Source organism: Oncorhynchus keta, chromosome 19, assembly GCF_023373465.1.
Source record: "Oncorhynchus keta strain PuntledgeMale-10-30-2019 chromosome 19, Oket_V2, whole genome shotgun sequence".
Lineage (NCBI taxonomy): Eukaryota > Metazoa > Chordata > Actinopteri > Salmoniformes > Salmonidae > Oncorhynchus > Oncorhynchus keta.
Window position 1 is genome coordinate 1362885 of NC_068439.1, and position 23540 is coordinate 1386424.

At 45.8% G+C, this 23540-nt stretch overlaps 1 pseudogene; it reads left to right on the plus strand.

Annotated features, from left to right (window-relative positions):
• Positions 1 to 23540, plus strand: part of LOC118381944 (protein FAM91A1-like) — a 152676-nt pseudogene that overhangs the window by 80424 nt on the left and 48712 nt on the right.

A 23540-nucleotide genomic window follows, 5' to 3' on the forward strand; every position in this document is an offset into this window, starting at 1 on the left:
ACTCCAGCCAACAGAACTGAGTGTGTAATATAATATAATACTCCAGCCAACAGAACTGAGTGTGTAATATAATATAATACTCCAGCCAACAGAACTGAGTGTGTAATATAATATAATACTCCAGCCAACAGAACTGAGTGTGTAATATAATATAATACTCCAGCCAACAGAACTGAGTGTGTAATATAATATAATACTCCAGCCAACAGAACTGAGTGTGTAATATAATATAATACTCCAGCCAACAGAACTGAGTGTGTAATATAATATAATACTCCAGCCAACAGAACTGAGTGTGTAATATAATATAATACTCCAGCCAACAGAACTGAGTGTGTAATATAATATAATATAATATAATACTCCAGCCAACAGAACTGAGTGTGTAATATAATATAATACTCCAGCCAACAGAACTGAGTGTGTAATATAATATAATACTCCAGCCAACAGAACTGAGTGTGTAATATAATATAATACTCCAGCCAACAGAACTGAGTGTGTAATATAATATAATACTCCAGCCAACAGAACTGAGTGTGTAATATAATATAATACTCCAGCCAACAGAACTGAGTGTGTAATATAATATAATACTCCAGCCAACAGAACTGAGTGTGTAATATAATATAATACTCCAGCCAACAGAACTGAGTGTGTAATATAATATAATACTCCAGCCAACAGAACTGAGTGTGTAATATAATATAATACTCCAGCCAACAGAACTGAGTGTGTAATATAATATAATACTCCAGCCAACAGAACTGAGTGTGTAATATAATATAATACTCCAGCCAACAGAACTGAGTGTGTAATATAATATAATACTCCAGCCAACAGAACTGAGTGTGTAATATAATATAATACTCCAGCCAACAGAACTGAGTGTGTAATATAATATAATACTCCAGCCAACAGAACTGAGTGTGTAATATAATATAATACTCCAGCCAACAGAACTGAGTGTGTAATATAATATAATACTCCAGCCAACAGAACTGAGTGTGTAATATAATATAATACTCCAGCCAACAGAACTGAGTGTGTAATATAATATAATACTCCAGCCAACAGAACTGAGTGTGTAATATAATATAATACTCCAGCCAACAGAACTGAGTGTGTAATATAATATAATACTCCAGCCAACAGAACTGAGTGTGTAATATAATATAATACTCCAGCCAACAGAACTGAGTGTGTAATATAATATAATACTCCAGCCAACAGAACTGAGTGTGTAATATAATATAATACTCCAGCCAACAGAACTGAGTGTGTAATATAATATAATACTCAGCCAACAGAACTGAGTGTGTAATATAATATAATACTCCAGCCAACAGAACTGAGTGTGTAATATAATATAATACTCCAGCCAACAGAACTGAGTGTGTAATATAATATAATACTCCAGCCAACAGAACTGAGTGTGTAATATAATATAATACTCCAGCCAACAGAACTGAGTGTGTAATATAATATAATACTCCAGCCAACAGAACTGAGTGTGTAATATAATATAATACTCCAGCCAACAGAACTGAGTGTGTAATATAATATAATACTCCAGCCAACAGAACTGAGTGTGTAATATAATATAATACTCCAGCCAACAGAACTGAGTGTGTAATATAATATAATACTCCAGCCAACAGAACTGAGTGTGTAATATAATATAATACTCCAGCCAACAGAACTGAGTGTGTAATATAATATAATACTCCAGCCAACAGAACTGAGTGTGTAATATAATATAATACTCCAGCCAACAGAACTGAGTGTGTAATATAATATAATACTCCAGCCAACAGAACTGAGTGTGTAATATAATATAATACTCCAGCCAACAGAACTGAGTGTGTAATATAATATAATACTCCAGCCAACAGAACTGAGTGTGTAATATAATATAATACTCCAGCCAACAGAACTGAGTGTGTAATATAATATAATACTCCAGCCAACAGAACTGAGTGTGTAATATAATATAATACTCCAGCCAACAGAACTGAGTGTGTAATATAATATAATACTCCAGCCAACAGAACTGAGTGTGTAATATAATATAATACTCCAGCCAACAGAACTGAGTGTGTAATATAATATAATACTCCAGCCAACAGAACTGAGTGTGTAATATAATATAATACTCCAGCCAACAGAACTGAGTGTGTAATATAATATAATACTCCAGCCAACAGAACTGAGTGTGTAATATAATATAATACTCCAGCCAACAGAACTGAGTGTGTAATATAATATAATACTCCAGCCAACAGAACTGAGTGTGTAATATAATATAATACTCCAGCCAACAGAACTGAGTGTGTAATATAATATAATACTCCAGCCAACAGAACTGAGTGTGTAATATAATATAATACTCCAGCCAACAGAACTGAGTGTGTAATATAATATAAGGGTTTTGGTTAATCTCTGTGTGACACCTCCGTCAGGAGTTTGGTTAATCTCTGTGTGACACCTCATCAGGGTTTTGGTTTATCTCTGTGTGACACCTCGTCAGGGTTTTGGTTAATCTCTGTGTGACACCTCGTCAGGGTTTTGGTTAATCTCTGTGTGACACCTCGTCAGGGTTTTGGTTAATCTCTGTGTGACACCTCGTCAGGGTTTTGGTTAATCTCTGTGTGACACCTCGTCAGGGTTTTGGTTAATCTCTGTGTGACACCTCGTCAGGGTTTTGGTTAATCTCTGTGTGTAACACTTCAGGTGTCGTGGTGTGTGGAGTCAAACGCAGGAGACAGTGAGTGCAAAGCTGTGCGTCTTTAATAGCGCCAACGCATCCCAGGGTGCTCACAATAGTGACCCCAAACACAGGGAATGAGAATGTACAACAGAAAACGTAACGACCAGGCACTAACACGTACTTCTAACAACAGAGCCGAAGGTTACACTGCAATAATCCCATGACAACAACCAGGCGGGCCGGCTGTCTAATAAAGACAAACTAATTAGCTGATTTAATCATGAACAGGTGCTACCACTAAACATACAAGGAGGGAGAGGAAAAACAATCAGTGGCAGCTAATAGGCCGGTGACGACGACCGCCGGCGCCAACCGCCCGGGAAGGGAAACACCCTCGGTCGGACTCGTGACACTGTGTGACACCTCGTCAGGGTTTTGGTTAATCTCTGTGTGACACCTCCGTCAGGGTTTTGGTTAATCTCTGTGTGACACCTCGTCAGGGTTTTGGTTAATCTCTGTGTGACACCTCCGTCAGGGTTTTGGTTAATCTCTGTGTGACACCTCGTCAGGGTTTTGGTTAATCTCTGTGTGACACCTCGTCAGGGTTTTGGTTAATCTCTGTGTGACACCTCCGTCAGGGTTTTGGTTTATCTCTGTGTGACACCTCTGTACCGGTACACCCTGTATATAGTCTCCACATTGACTCTGTACCGGTACCCCCTGTATATAGCCTCCACATTGACTCTGTACCAGTACCCCCTGTATATAGCCTCCACATTGACTCTGTACCAGTACCCCTGTATATAGCCTCCACATTGACTCTGTACCAGTACCCCCTGTATATAGCCTCCACATTGACTCTGTACCGGTACCCCCTGTATATAGCCTCCACATTGACTCTGTACCATAACCCCTGTATATAGCCTCCACATTGACTCTGTACCGTAACACCCTGTATATAGCCTCCACATTGACTCTGTACCGGTAACCCCCTGTATATAGCCTCCACATTGACTCTGTACCGGTACCCCTGTATATAGCCTCCACATTGACTCTGTACCGGTCCCCCTGTATATAGCCTCCACATTGACTCTGTACCAGTAATACCCTGTATATAGCCTCCACATTGACTCTGTACCATAACCCCTGTATATAGCCTCCACATTGACTCTGTACCGGTACCCCCTGTATATAGCCTCCACATTGACTCTGTACCGTAACACCCTGTATATAGCCTCCACATTGACTCTGTACCAGTACCCCCTGTATATAGCCTCCACATTGACTCTGTACCAGTACCACCTGTATATAGCCTCCACATTGACTCTGTACCGGTACCCCTGTATATAGCCTCCACATTGACTCTGTACCGATACCCCCTGTATATAGCCTCCACATTGACTCTGTACCGGTAACCCCTGTATATAGCCTCCACATTGACTCTGTACCGGTACCCCTGTATATAGCCTCCACATAGACTCTGTACCAGTACCCCTGTATATAGCCTCCACATTGACTCTGTACTGGTACCCCCTGTATATAGCTTCCACATTGACTCTGTACTGGTACCCCTGTATTTAGCCTCGCTTTTGTTATGTTACTTTTATAACATTTTATTTTAGTCTACTTGGTAAATCTTTTCTTCTTCTTGAACTGCACTGTTGGTTAAGGGCCTGTAAGTAAACATTTCACGGTGAAGTAACACCTGTTGTATTCGGCACATGTGACAACGTTTTGATTTAATTTGACACGTCCGTCAGGGTCCTGGTTAGCCGGTAATAATTGATGGAAATACCAGTCAATGTAAATCAATTTAACTGGTCATGCTCATCGGTCAATAGGAACATTTGCATAATTTAGTGGATTTATATTGTCTCATGCGTACAGTATATTTGTTATGTATCTTATCACACGGGTCCAGAGCCTTGGAGCAGGAAATATGTCAGACGACAGGAGAGCTGCAGCATCTCAAAGACGGAAGGCAGGCTTCCTCAGCGCGTCACACTCCACTTTGCAATGAGCTGGAGGCAGTATGCATTTAGTTTAGTTGGAAACCTGAGCGTTTCCCTACACATTATGAGACTTACATAGCCTCGCTACTCGCCTATTGGTTTTCAAATCAACTTTCTTTCATCGTGGAGGCAATTTTCTTTTATTGTCCAGTATCCAAAAGAACAGTCCTAGTCATATTAACAACCCATGCTAGTTGTTGATAATCCCAGTCATATTAACAACCCATGCTAGTTGTTGATAATCCCAGTCATATTAACAACCCATGCTAGTTGTTGATAATCCCAGTCATATTAACAACCCATGCTAGTTGTTGATAATCCCAGTCATATTAACAACCCATGCTAGTTGTTGATAATCCCAGTCATATTAACAACCCATGCTAGTTGTTGATAATCCCAGTCATATTAACAACCCATGCTAGTTGTTGATAATCCCAGTCATATTAACAACCCATGCTAGTTGTTGATAATCCCAGTCATATTAACAACCCATGCTAGTTGTTGATAATCCCAGTCATATTAACAACCCATGCTAGTTGTTGATAATCCTAGTCATATTAACAACCCATGCTAGTTGTTGATAATCCCAGTCATATTAACAACCCATGCTAGTTGTTGATAATCCTAGTCATATTAACAACCCATGCTAGTTGTTGATAATCCCAGTCATATTAACAACCCATGCTAGTTGATGATAATCCTAGTCATATTAACAACCCATGCTAGTTGTTGATAATCCCAGTCATATTAACAACCCATGCTAGTTGTTGATAATCCCAGTCATATTAACAACCCATGCTAGTTGATGATAATCCCAGTCATATTATCAACCCATGATAATCCTAGTCATATTAACAACCCATGCTAGTTGTTGATAATCCCAGTCATATTAACAACCCATGCTAGTTGTTGATAATCCCAGTCATATTAACACATGCTAGTTGTTGATAATCCCAGTCATATTAACAACCCATGCTAGTTGTTGATAATCCCAGTCATATTAACAACCCTGATAATCCCAGTCATATTAACAACCCATGCTAGTTGTTGATAATCCCAGTCATATCAACAACCTATGCTAGTTGTTGATAATCCCAGTCATATTAACAACCCCTGATAATCCCAGTCATATTAACAACCCCTGATAATCCCAGTCATATTAACAACCCCTGATAATCCCAGTCATATTAGTAACCCATGATAATCCCAGTCATATTAACAACCCATGGTAATCCCAGTCATATTAACAACCCCTGATAATCCCAGTCATATTAACAACCCCTGATAATTCCAGTCATATTAACAACCCATGGTAATCCCAGTCATATTAACACATACTAGTTGTTGATAATCCCAGTCATATCAACAACCCCTGATAATCCCAGTCATATTAACAACCCATGCTAGTTGTTGATAATCCCAGTCATATCAACAACCCATGCTAGTTGTTGATAATCCCAGTCATATTAACAACCCCTGATAATCCCAGTCATATTAACAACCCTGATAATCCCAGTCATATTAGTAACCCATGATAATCCCAGTCATATTAACAACCCATGGTAATCCCAGTCATATTAACAACCCCTTATAATCCCAGTCATATTAACAACCCCTGATAATCCCAGTCATATTAACAACCCCTGATAATCCCAGTCATATTAACAACCCCTGATAATCCCAGTCATATTAACAACCCTGATAATCCCAGTCATATTAGTAACCCATGATAATCCCAGTCATATTAACAACCCTGATAATCCCAGTCATATTAACAACCCCTGATAATCCCAGTCATATTAGTAACCCATGATAATCCCAGTCATATTAACAACCCTGATAATCCCAGTCATATTAGTAACCCATGATAATCCCAGTCATATTAACAACCCCTGATAATCCCAGTCATATTAACAACCCCTGATAATCCCAGTCATATTAACAACCCCTGATAATCCCAGTCATATTTGTAACAACCCCTGATAATCCCAGTCATATTAGTAACCCATGATAATCCCAGTCATATTAGTAACCCATGGTAATCCCAGTCATATTAGTAACCCATGATAATCCCAGTCATATTAGTAACCCATGATAATCCCAGTCATATTAGTAACCCATGATAATCCCAGTCATATTAGTAACTCATGGTAATCCCAGTCATATTTGTAACACTTGCTAGTTGTTGATAATCCCAGTCATATTATCAGATATTTCCATCTATCATGTGCAGTGTACCTTTGACAAGTGTTTTCCTGCTAATTGCATAATGGAAGGAACATTTGTATGTGGCCTGCTGCCTTGTGCGCATTGCTGTGCTTTATAATAAAAAAAATAGTTAATCAACCTTATTATCTAAATGTTCTGAGCTGTTGTATCAGACTCATTGCTTTTTAATGTTGTGTTTTTTATGAAGTCTAGGCCTACTGGTTGATTGAATTTGGGATTTATCTCCTACAACTGTCCCAGAGTCTGTCTGTTTCTTTGTCGCACAGAATGACAAGCTGGCCAATAGAACAGGTGCATTTTTCTGCTGTAGTAGATTGACAGGCTCGTGATGTGGCTGTTCGTTACTCATCTTGTTGGCTGAGGAAAAGTAAATGTGGACGGTTATTCTAACACGTTCAAATTCACCTCAGAATTCGTAAAGAAGACACGCACATCGTTGCATCCTGGACTAGCATTTTCTGCTAATATGAATTACCATGATCTAAATGTGATTTCTGAACAGCGTGGGTGGACGCCCTAATCAGGTTCCAGTACATTTCTCAAAATGTCCTCCTCATTAAAATGCTGCCTGTCAAATGACTGACCCCACATTTTCCTAACAGTATCTCTAACGTCTGTGTATGTGTGTGGTGTGTGTGTGCTGTGTCTGTGTGTTGTCTTTGTCCGTTTGTGTGTGTGTGTGGTGTCTTGTGTGTGTGTGTGTGTGTGTGTGTGGTGTCTTGGTGTGTGTGTGTGTGTGTATTGTCTTGGTCCGTGTGTGTGATTGACCCCCCAGGCCTCCCCTGGATATGCTCCGCTGTGAGAGTCTGCTGGGTCTAGACCAGGCCACCTGCAGCCGTGTCCTCAACAAGAACTACAAACTACTGGTCTCCATGGCACCGCTCAGCAACGAGATACGACCTATCAGCAGCTGCACGCCTCAGGTACACACTGGTCCTCTTCCCAGCCCCGCCTCTCACCACCTCCCTCTTCCCAGCCCCGCCTCTCACCACCCCCAACTTCACAGCCCCTCCTCTCACCACCCCCAACTTCCCAGCCCCTCCTCTCACCACCTCCTCTTCACAGCCCCTCCTCTCACCACCCCCAACTTCACAGCCCCTCCTCTAACCACCCCCAACTTCACAGCCCCTCCTCTCACCACCCCCAACTTCACAGCCCCTCCTCTCACCACCCCCAACTTCACAGCCCCTCCTCTCACCACCCCCAACTTCACAGCCCCTCCTCTCACCACCTCCTCTTCACAGCCCCTCCTCTCACCACCCCCAACTTCACAGCCCCTCCTCTCACCACCCCCAACTTCACAGCCCCTCCTCTCACCACCTCCAACTTCACAGCCCGCCTCTCACCACCTCCTCTGCACAGCCCCTCCTCTCACCACCCCCAACTTCACAGCCCCGCCTCTCACCACCTCCTCTTCACAGCCCCTCCTCTCACCACCTCCAACTTCACAGCCCCGCTCTCACCACCTCCCTCTGCACAGCCCCTCCTCTCACCACCCCCAACTTCACAGCCCCGCCTCTCACCACCTCCAACTTCACAGCCCCTCCTCTCACCACCTCCTCTTCACAGCCCCGCCTCTCACCACCCTCCTCTTCACAGCCCCGCCTCTCACCACCTCCAACTTCACAGCCCTCCTCTCACCACCTCCAACTTCACAGCCCCTCCTCTCACCACCCCCAACTTCACAGCCCCTCCTCTCACCACCTCCTCTTCACAGCCCCTCCTCTCACCACCCCCAACTTCACAGCCCTCTAACCACCCCCAACTTCACAGCCCCTCCTCTCACCACCCCCAACTTCACAGCCCCTCCTCTCACCACCCCCAACTTCACAGCCCCTCCTCTCACCACCCCCAACTTCACAGCCCCTCCTCTCACCACCTCCTCTTCACAGCCCCTCCTCTCACCACCCCCAACTTCACAGCCCCTCCTCTCACCACCCCCAACTTCACAGCCCCTCCTCTCACCACCTCCAACTTCACAGCCCCGCCTCTCACCACCTCCTCTGCACAGCCCCTCCTCTCACCACCCCCAACTTCACAGCCCCGCCTCTCACCACCTCCTCTTCACAGCCCCTCCTCTCACCACCTCCAACTTCACAGCCCCGCTCTCACCACCTCCTCTGCACAGCCCCTCCTCTCACCACCCCCAACTTCACAGCCCCACCTCTCACCACCTCCAACTTCACAGCCCCTCCTCTCACCACCTCCTCTTCACAGCCCCGCCTCTCACCACCTCCTCTTCACAGCCCCGCCTCTCACCACCCCCAACTTCACAGCCCCTCCTCTCACCACCTCCAACTTCACAGCCCCTCCTCTCACCACCTCCAACTTCACAGCCCCTCCTCTCACCACCTCCAACTTCACAGCCCCTCCTCTCACCACCCCCAACTTCACAGCCCCTCCTCTCACCACCTCCAACTCCACAGCCCCTCCTCTCCCCACCCCCATCTTCACACCCCCTCTCACCACCTCCCTCTTCACAGCCCCTCCTCTCACCACCCCCAACTTCACAGCCCCTCCTCTCACCACCTCCCTCTTCACAGCCCCTCCTCTCACCACCCCCAACTTCACAGCCCCTCCTCTCACCACCCCCAACTTCACAGCCCCTCCTCTCACCACCCCCAACTTCACAGCCCCTCCTCTCACCCCCCAACTTCACAGCCCCGCTCTCACCACCTCCAACTTCACAGCCCCGCCTCTCACCACCCCCAACTTCACAGCCCCTCCTCTCACCACCCCCAACTTCACAGCCCTCTCACCACCCCCAACTTCACAGCCCTCCTCTCACCACCCCCAACTTCACAGCCCCTCTCACCACCCCCAACTTCACAGCCCCTCCTCTCACCACCCCCAACTTCACAGCCCCTCCTCTCACCACCCCCAACTTCACAGCCCCTCCTCTCACCACCCCCAACTTCACAGCCCCGCCTCTCACCACCCCCAACTTCACAGCCCTCCTCTCACCACCCCCAACTTCACAGCCCCTCCTCTCACCACCCCCAACTTCACAGCCCCTCCTCTCACCACCCCCAACTTCACAGCCCCTCCTCTCACCACCCCCAACTTCACAGCCCCTCCTCTCACCACCCCCAACTTCACAGCCCCTCCTCTCACCACCCCCAACTTCACAGCCCCTCCTCTCACCACCTCCAACTTCACAGCCCCTCCTCTCACCACCCCCAACTTCACAGCCCCTCCTCTCACCACCTCCAACTTCACAGCCCTCCTCTCACCACCCCCAACTTCACAGCCCCTCCTCTCACCACCCCCAACTTCACAGCCCCTCCTCTCACCACCTCCAACTTCACAGCCCCTCCTCTCACCACCCCCAACTTCACAGCCCCTCCTCTCACCACCCCCAACTTCACAGCCTCTCCTCTCACCACCCCCAACTTCACAGCCCCTCCTCTCACCACCTCCTCTTCACAGCCCCTCCTCTCACCACCCCCAACTTCACAGCCCCGCCCTCACCACCTCCCTCTTCACAGCCCTCCTCTCACCACCCCCAACTTCACAGCCCCTCCTCTCACCACCCCCAACTTCACAGCCCCTCTCACCACCCCCAACTTCACAGCCCCTCCTCTCACCACCCCCAACTTCACAGCCCCTCCTCTCACCACCCCCCAACTTCACAGCCCCCTCTCACCACCCCCAACTTCACAGCCTCCTCTCACCACCCCCAACTTCACAGCCCCTCCTCTCACCACCCCCAACTTCACAGCCCCTCCTCTCACCACCCCCAACTTCACAGCCCCTCCTCTCACCACCCCCAACTTCACAGCCCCCCCTCTCACCACCCCCAACTTAACAGCCTCTCCTCTCACCACCCCCGACTTCACAGCCCCTCCTCTCACCACCCCCAACTTCACAGCCCCTCCTCTCACCACCCCCAACTTCACAGCCCCTCCTCTCACCACCTCCAACTTCACAGCCCCTCCTCTCACCACCCCCAACTTCACAGCCCCTCCTCTCACCACCTCCAACTTCACAGCCCCTCCTCTCACCACCTCCAACTTCACAGCCCCTCCTCTCACCACCCCCAACTTCACAGCCCCTCCTCTCACCACCCCCAACTTCACAGCCCCTCCTCTCACCACCTCCAACTTCACAGCCCCTCCTCTCACCACCCCCAACTTCACAGCCCCTCCTCTCACCACCCCCAACTTCACAGCCTCTCCTCTCACCACCCCCAACTTCACAGCCCTCCTCTCACCACCCCCAACTTCACAGCCCCACCTCTCACCACCCCCAACTTCACAGCCCCTCCTCTCACCACCCCCAACTTCACAGCCCCACCTCTCACCACCTCCAACTTCACAGCCCCTTCTCTCACCACCCCCAACTTCACAGCCCCTCCTCTCACCACCCCCCTCTTCACAGCCCCTCCTCTCACCTCCCCCCTCTTCACAGCCCCGCCTCTCACCACCCCCAACTTCACAGCCCCTCCTCTCACCACCCCCAACTTCACAGCCCCTCCTCTCACCACCCCCAACTTCACAGCCCCTCCTCTCACCACCCCCAACTTCACAGCCCCTCCTCTCACCACCCCCAACTTCACAGCCCCTCCTCTCACCACCTCCAACTTCACAGCCCCTCCTCTCACCACCTCCTCTTCACAGCCCCTCCTCTCACCACCTCCCTCTTCACAGCCCCTCCTCTCACCACCTCCCCTCTTCACAGCCCCGCCTCTCACCACCTCCTCTTCCAGCCCCTCCTCTCACCACCTCCCTCTTCACAGCCCCTCCTCTCACCACCTCCTCTTCACAGCCCCTCCTCTCACCACCTCCTCTTCACAGCCCCGCCTCTCACCACCCCCAACTTCACAGCCCCTCCTCTCACCACCTCCAACTTCACAGCCCCGCCTCTCACCACCCCCAACTTCACAGCCCTCCTCTCACCACCTCCCTCTTCACAGCCCCTCCTCTCACCACCTCCTCTTCACAGCCCCTCCTCTCACCACCTCCTCTTCACAGCCCTCCTCTCACCACCTCCCTCTTCACAGCCCCTCCTCTCACCACCTCCCTCTTCACAGCCCCGCCTCTCACCACCCCCAACTTCACAGCCCCTCCTCTCACCACCCCCAACTTCACAGCCCCTCCTCTCACCACCCCCAACTTCACAGCCCCTCCTCTCACCACCTCCAACTTCACAGCCCCTCCTCTCACCACCCCCAACTTCACAGCCCCTCCTCTCACCACCGCAGGCAACGCTGGCTGCTCCTCTGTGACTGACTAGGGCCTGTTGAGATTGTGTGTGTGTGTGTGTGTGTGTGTGTGTGTGTGTGTGTGTGTGTGTGTGTGTGTGTGTGTGTGTGTGTGTGTGAGTGTGTGTGTGTGTGTGTGTGTGAGCACTGGTCACCGTGCTCTAAGAATGCTCCAGAACACACACACACAACAGGTCTGGGGATTCACACTCATTCAGACTGGAAAGCAGTTTGTCCTGGACAGACTCCAGTCTGGTGTCTGACTGACAGAGAGCAACTACAGTGCCCTTGTCATTTTTCCTATTTCGTTGCCTTACAACCTGGAATTAAAATAGATGTTTGGGGGATTGTAATAATTTGATTTACACAACATGCCTACTACTTTGAAGATGCAAAATATGTTTATTGTGAAACAAACAAGAAAAAAAACGGAATGAGTGTGTGTAACTTTTCACCCTCCCAAAGTCAATACTTTGTAGAGCCACCTTTTGCAGCAATTACAGCTGCAAGTCTGTTGGGGTATGTCTCTATAAGCTTGGCACATCTAGTCACTGGATGGGTTCAGCTGGTGTACAGAGATCTTTAAGTCATACCACAGATTCTCAATGTGATTGAGGTCTGGACTTTGACTAGGCCATTCCAAGACATTTAAATGTTTCCCCTTAAACCACTCGAGTGTTGGTTTAGCAGTATGCTTAGGGTCATTGTCCTGCTGGAAGGTGAACCTCCGTCCCAGTCTCAAATCTCTGGAAGACTGGAACAGGTTTTTCCCTCAAGAATAATGCTGCCACGACGCAAACATGTTTGCTTATTTACTTATTTAAGCAAAATGGCTTGTTTTCTGGTCACTCTTCCATAAAGCCCAGCTCTGTGGAGTGTACGGCTTCAAGTGGTCCTATGGACAGATACTCCAATCTCTTCTGTGGAGCTTTGCAGCTCCTTCAGAGTTATCTTTGGTCTCTTTGTTGCCTCTCTGATTAATGCCCTCTTTGCCTGGTCCTTGAGTTTTGGTGGGCGGCCCTCTCTTGACAGGTTTGTTGTGGTACCATATTCTTTAAATTTTTTGTAATGAATTTATGTTCAAAGTTTCTGATATTTTTCTATAACCCAACCCTGATCTGTACTTCTCCACAACTTTGTCCCTGACCTGTTTGGAGAGCTCCTTGTTCTTCATGGTGCCACTTGCTTAGTGGTGTTGTAGACTCTGGGCCTAACAGAACAGGTCTGTATATACTGAGATCATGTGACAGATCATGTGACACTTAGATTGCACACAGACTTTATTTAACTAGTAATGTGACTTCTGAAGGTAATTGGTTCACCAGATCTTATTTAGGGGCTTCATAGTAAAGGGGTGAATACATATGAACGCAACACTTTTCCATTTATAATATGTATATATTTTTAAAGTAATTTTTAAATTTCACTTCATCAATTTTGTGTATGTAGCTGTATATACAGCTATACAGCTACAGAACTATACAGCTAAACAGCTACAGAACTATACAGCTATACAACTATACAGCTACACAACTATACAGCTACAGAACTATACAGCTACAGAACTATACAGCTATACAGCTACAGAACTATACAGCTACAGAGCTATACAGCTACAGAGCTATACAGCTACAGAAATATACAGCTACAGAACTATACAGCTACAGAACTATACAGCTACAGAACTATAAACAGCTACAGAACTATACAGAACTATACAGCTACAGAACTATACAGCTATACAGCTACAGAACTATACAGCTATACAGCTACAGAACTATACTAAACAGCTACAGAACTATACAGCTATACAACTATACAGCTACAGAACTATACAGCTACAGAGCTATACAGCTACAGAACTATACAGCTACAGCTACAGACTAGCTACAGCTACAGAACTATACAGCTACAGAGAACTATACAGCTACAGAACTATACAGCTACAGAACTATACAGCTATACAGCTACAGAACTATACAGCTACAGAGCTATACAGCTACAGAACTATACAGCTACAGAACTATACAGCTACAGAACTATACAGCTACAGAGCTATACAACTACAAGAACATTACAGCTATACAACTACAGAACTATACAACTTCACAACCACATAATTATAGACCAACACAGCTGTACAACTACACAGCTATACAGCTATACCGCTACAAAACTATACGGCTACAGGACTATACGGCTACAGGACTATACAGCTACAGGACTATACAGCTACAGGACTATACAACTATACAGCTACATAACTATACAACTACAGATCTATACAGCTACAGAACTATACAGCTAAACAGCTACACAACTATACAGCTACAGAACTATACAGCTACAGAACTATACAGCTACAGAACTATACAGCTATACAGCTACAGAACTATACAGCTACAGAACTATACAGCTACAGAGCTATACAGCTACAGAACTATACAGCTACAGAACTATACAGCTATACAGCTACAGAACTATACAACTACAGAACTATACAGCTACAGAGCTATACAGCTACAGAGACTATACAGCTACAGAACTATACAGCTATACAGCTACAGAACTATACAACTACAGAACTATACAGCTATAGAGCTATACAGCTACACAGCTACAGAACTATACAACTACAGAGCTATACAGCTACAGAGCTATACAACTACAGAGCTATACAGCTACAGAACTATACAGCTACAGAGCTATACAGCAACTACAGAACTATACAGCTACAGAACTATACAGCTACAGAACTATACAGCTATACAACTACAGAACTATACAGCTACAGAGCTAGACAACTACAGAACTATACAGCTCGACAACTACAGAACTATACAGCTACAGAACTATACAGCTACAGAGCTATACAGCTACAGAACTATACAGCTATACAGCTACAGAACTATACAGCTACAGGACTATACATAGACCAACTACAGAGCTATACAGCTACATAACTATACAGCTACAGAACTATACAGCTACAGAGCTATACAGCTATACAGCTACAGAACTATACAACTACAGCTATACAGCTACAGAACTATACAGCTATACAGCTACAGAACTATACAACTACTGGGACTATACATCTACAGGCTATACAACTACAGAACTATACAACTACAGGACTATACAGCTACAGAACTATACAACTACATAACTATACAGCTATAGAGCTATACAGCTACAGAACTATACAGCTACAGAACTATACAGCTATACAGCTACAGAGCTATACAGCTACAGAACTATACAACTATACAGCTACAGGACTATACAGGTACAGAGCTATACAGCTACAGAACTATACAACTACAGAACTATACAACTACAGAACTATACAACTATAGAGCTATACAGCTACAGAACTATACAACTACAGAGCTATACAACTACAGAGCTATACAGCTACAGAACTATACAGCTACAGAACTATACAGCTACAGAACTATACAGCTACAGAGCTATACAACTACAGAACTATACAGCTCTACAACTACAGAACTATACAGCTACAGAACTATACAGCTATACAGCTACAGAACTATACAACTACAGAACTATACAGCTATAGAGCTATACAGCTACAGAATTATACAGCTACAGAACTATACAACTACAGAACTATACAGCTATAGAGCTATACAGCTACAGAATTATACAGCTACAGAACTATACAACTACAGAACTATACAGCTCTACAACTACAGAACGATACAGCTACAGAACTATACAGCTACAGAGCTATACAGCTACAGAGCTATACAGCTACATAACTATACAGCTATACAGCTACAGAACTATACAACTACATAACTATACAGCTATAGAGCTATACAGCTACAGAACTATACAGCTACAGAACTATACAGCTATACAGCTACAGAACTATACAACTACAGATCTATACAGCTATAGAGCTATACAGCTACACAGCTACAGAACTACACAACTACAGAACTATACAGCTATAGAGCTATACAGCTACAGAACTATACAACTACAGGACTATACAGCTACAGAGCTATACAGCTACAGAGCTATACAGCTACATAACTATACAGCTACAGAGCTATACAACTACATAACTATACAGCTATACAGCAACACAGAGCTATACAGCTACAGAACAACACAACTATACAGCTACAAGGACTACACAGCTACAGAGCTATACAGCCACAGACTACCACACTACAGAACTACAACCACAACACACAGAGACATACAACTACAGAACTATACAACTATAGAGCTATACAGCTACAGAACTACCACAACTACAGAACTATACAGCACAACACACACACAGACATACAATTACACAGCTACAACCACTACACAGACTACTAGAACTACAACAGCTACAGACACTATACAACTACAGAGCTATACAGCCACAAGAGCTACTACAACCACAACAGACACTATACAACCACAACACACACACAGACTATACAGCTCTACAGCTACAGACACTACAACCACAGCACAGAGCTACTACAGCTATAGACACTATACATCTTTACAACCACACACATTATACAGCTACACACACTGTACAACTATACAACTGTACAAATATTCAACTTTTCAACTATACAACTACAGGCTAACTTCTGATTGCTTTTCCACAGTATGCCTCTCACACCCTGGCCTGTAGTCTGGGTTGAAGCAATCTCAGTGCTCACTGCCCAGTACAGACAAACACACAACACACACACACAGACACTACAACCACAACACCTGGCCTGTAGTCTGGGTTGAAGCAATCTCAGTGCTCACTGCCCAGTACAGACAAACACACAACACACACACAGACACTACAACCACAACACCTGGCCTGTAGTCTGGGTTGAAGCAATCTCAGTGCTCACTGCCCAGTACAGACACAGACACTACAACCACACACACAGACACTACAACCACAACACCTGGACCTACAACCACAACAGTCTGGGTACAACCACAACATCACAGTGCTCACAACCACAGTACAGACAAACCACAACACACACACAGACACTACAACCACAACACACACAGACACTACAACCACACACACACAGACAGACACTACAACCACGCAGACACACACACACAGACACTACAACCACAACACACACAGACACTACAACCACAACACACACAGACACTACAACCACAACACACACAGACACTACAACCACACACACACACAGACACTACAACCACAACACACACAGACACTACAACCAGACACTACACACCACACAACCACAACACACAGACACTACAACCACACACACACACAGACACTACAACCACAACACACACAGACACTACAACCACAACACACACAGACACTACAACCACAACACACAGACACTACAACCACAACACACACAGACACTACAACCACAACACACACACAGACACTACAACCACACACACAGACACTACAACCACAACACACACAGACACTACAACCACAACACACACTCAGACACTACAACCACAACACAAACACAGACACTACAACCACAACACACACACAGACACTACAACCACAACACACACACAGACACTACAACCACACACACACACAGACACTACAACCACAACACACACACAGACACTACAACCACAGACACTACAACCACAACACACACACAGACACTACAACCACAACACACACACAGACACTACAACCACAACACAGACACTACAGACACAACACACACACCACTACAACACAACACACAGACACTACAACCACAACACACACACAGACACTACAACCACAAACACACACAGACACTACAACCACAACACACACACAGACACTACAACCACAACACACACACAGACACTACAACCACAAACACAGACACTACACCACAACACACACAGACACTACAACCACAACACACAGACACAACCACACACACACAGACACTACAACCACAACACACACAGACACTACAACCACAACACACACACAGACACTACAACCACACACACACACAGACACACAACCACAACACACAAGACACTACAACCACAACACACAGACACTACACCACAACACACACTCAGACACTACAACCACAACACACACAGACACTACAACCACAACACACACAGACACTACAACCACAAACACACACAGACACTACAACCACACACACACACAGACACTACAACCACAACACACACACAGACACTACAACCACAACACACTGGACACTACAACCACACACACACACAGACACACAAACCACAACACACACACAGACACTACAACCACACACACACACAGACACTACAACCACAACACACAGACACTACAACCACAACACACACACAGACACTACAACCACAACCACAGACACACACACACACTACAGCCACACACACACAGACACTACAACCACAACACACACAGACACACAGACACTACAACCACAACACAGACACACAGCGCGGACACTACAACCACAACACACGCACAGACACTACAACCACAACACACACACAGACACTACAACCACAACACACACAGACACTACAACCACCACAACACACAGACACTACAACCACAACACACACAGACACTACAACCACAACACACACACAGACACACAACCACAACACACACACAGACACTACAACCACAACACACACAGACACTACAACCACAACACAGACACTACAAGACACACACAGACACTACACCACAACACACACAGACACTACAACCACAACACACACAGACACTACAACCACAACACACACAGACACTACAACCACAACACACACACAGACACTACAACCACAACACACACACAGACACTACAACCACAACACACACAGACACTACACCACAACACACACACACACAAACACACACAGACACTACAACCACAACACACACAGACACTACAACCACAACACACACAGACACTACAACCACAACACACACACAGACACTACAACCACAACACACACAGACACTACAACCACAACACACACACAGACACTACAACCACAACACACACAGACACTACACCACAACACACAGACACTACAAGCCACAACACACACACAGACACTACAACCACAACACACACACAGACACTACAACCACAACACACACACAGACACTACAACCACACACACACACAGACACTACAACCACAACACACACAGACACTACAACCACAACACACACAGACACTACAACCACAACACACACAGACACTACAACCACAACACACACACAGACACTACAACCACAACACACACACAGACACTACAACCACAACACACACAGACACTACAACCACAACACACACACAGACACTACAACCACAACACACACAGACACTACAACCACACACACACACAGACACTACAACCACAACACACAGACACAGACACTACAGACCACAACCACACACACAGACACTACAACCACAACACACACACAGACACTACAACCACAACACACACAGACACTACAACCACAACACACACACAGACACTACAACCACAACACACTCAGACAGACACAACAACAGACACAACCACAACACACAGACACTACAACCACAACACACACAGACACTACAGCCACACACACACAGACACTACAACCACAACACACACACAGACACTACAGACACTACAACACACACACACAGACACTACAACCACAACACACACACAGACACTACAACCACAACACACACAGACACTACAACCACAACACACACAGACACTACACACAACCACAACACACACAGACACTAGACACTACAACCACAACACACACAGACACTACAACCACAACACACACAGACACTACAACCACAACACACAGACACTACAACCACAACACACACACAGACACTACACACAGACACTACAACCACAACACACACACAGACACTACAACCACAACACACACACAGACACTACAATCACCACACACAGACACACAACCACAGACACTACAACCACAACACAACACACAGACACTACAACCACAACACACACACAGACACTACAACCACAAACACACAGACACTACAACCACAACACGCAGACACTACAACCCAACACACACAGACACTACAACCACAACACACACAGACACTACAACCACAACACACACACAGACACTACAACCACAACACAACACAAGACACTACAACCACAACCACACACACACAGACACTACAACCACAACAACACAGACACTACAACCACAACACACACACAGACACTACAACCACAACACACACACAGACACTACAACCACAACACACACACAGACACTACAACCACAACACACACACAGACACTACAACCACAACACACACACAGACACTACAACCACAACACACACACAGACACTACAACCACAACACACAGACACTACAACCACAACACACACAGACACTACAACCACAACACACACACAGACACTACAACCACAACACACACACAGACACTACAACCACAACACACACACAGACACTACAACCACAACACACACACAGACACTACAACCACAACACACACACAGACACTACAACCACAAACACACACAGACACTACAACCACAACACACACAGACACTACAACCACAACACACGCAGACACTACAACCACAACACACACACAGACACTACAACCACAACACACACACAGACACTACAACCACAACACACACACAGACACTACAACCACAACACACACACAGACACTACAACCACAACACACACAGACACTACAACCACAACACACACACAGACACTACAACCACAACACACACACAGACACTACAACCACAACACACACACAGACACTACAACCACAACACACAAGACACTACACACACACACAGACACTACAACCACAAACACACACAGACACTACAACCACAACACACACACAGACACTACAACCACAACACACACACAGACACTACAACCACAACACACACACAGACACTACAACCACAACAACCACACACAGACACTACAACCACAACACACACACAGACACTACAACCACACACACAGACACACACCACACACACACGGACACTACAACCACAACACACACAGACACTACAACCACAACACACACACAGACACTACAACCCACACACAGACACTACAACCACAACACACACAGACACTACAACCACACACACAGACACTACAACCACAACACACACACAGACACTACAACCACAACACACAGACACTACAACCACAACACACACACAGACACTACAACCACAACACACACACAGACACTACAACCACAAACACACACAGACACTACAACCACAACACAAACACAGACACTACAACCACAACACACACACAGACACTACAACCACAACACACACAGACACTACAACCACAACACACACACAGACACTACAAACACAACAGACACTACAACCACAACACTACAGACACTACAACCACAACACACACACAGACACTACAACCACAAACACACACAGACACTACAACCACAACACAACAGACACTACAACCACAACACACACAGACACTACAACCACAACACACACAGACACTACAACCACAACACACACACAGACACTACAACCACAACACACACAGACACTACAACCACAACACACACACAGACACTACAACCACAACACACACAGACACTAGACACACACACAGACCACAACACACACACACAGACACTACACAGACACACACCACAACACACACAGACACTACAACCACAACACACACACAGACACTACAACCACAACACACACAGACACTACAACCACAACACACAGACACAACCACACACACACTGGACACTACAACCACAACACACACACAGACACTACAACCACAACACACACACCAGACACTACAACCACAACACACACACAGACACTACAACCACAACACACACAGACACTACAACCACAACACACACAGACACTACAACCACAACACACACAGACACTACAACCACAACACACACAGACACTACAACCACAAACACACACGCAGACACTGGACACCACACACAAACACAGACACTACAACCACAACACAACACACAGACACTACAACCACAAACACACACAGACACTACAACCACAACACACACACAGACACTACAACCACAACACACACGCAGACACTACAACCACAACACACACACAGACACTGCAACCACAACACACACAGACACTACAACCACAACACAACACAGACACTACAACCACACAACACACACAGACACTACAACCACAACACACACACAGACACTACAACCACAACACACACACAGACACTACAACCACAACACACACACAGACACTACAACCACAACACACACAGACACTACAACCACAACACACACACAGACACTACAACCACAACACACAGACACTACAACACAACACAAACACAGACACTACAACCACAACACACAGACACTACAACCACAACACTGCAGACACTACAACCACAACACAACACAGACACTACAACCACACACACACAGACACTACAACCACAACACACACACAGACACTACAACCACAACACACACACAGACACTACAACCACAACACACACACAGACACTACAACCACAACACACACACGCAGACACTACAACCACAACACACTTCACAGACACTACAACCACAACACACACGCAGACACTACAACCACAACACACACACAGACACTACAACCACAACACGCTGGACACACAACCACAACCACAACACACACAGACACTACAACACACACACGCAGACACTACAACCACAACACACACACAGACACTACAACCACAACACACACACAGACACTACAACCACAACACACACACAGACACTACACACAGACACAACACACACACAGACACTACAACCACAACACAGACACTACAACCACAACACACACACAGACACTACAACCACAACACACACACAGACACTACAACCACAACACACACACAGACACTACAACCACAACACACACACAGACACTACAACCACAACACACACGCAGACACTACAACCACACACACACAGACACTACAACCACAACACACACAGACACTACAACCACAACACACACACAGACACTACAACCACAACACACACAGACACTACAACCACAGACACACACACAGACACACAGACACTACAACACACAGACACAACACACAGACACTACAACCACAACACACACACAGACACAAACACAACCACAACACACACGCAGACACTACAACCACAACACAAACACAGACACTACAACCACAACACACACACAGACACTACAACCACAACACAAACACAGACA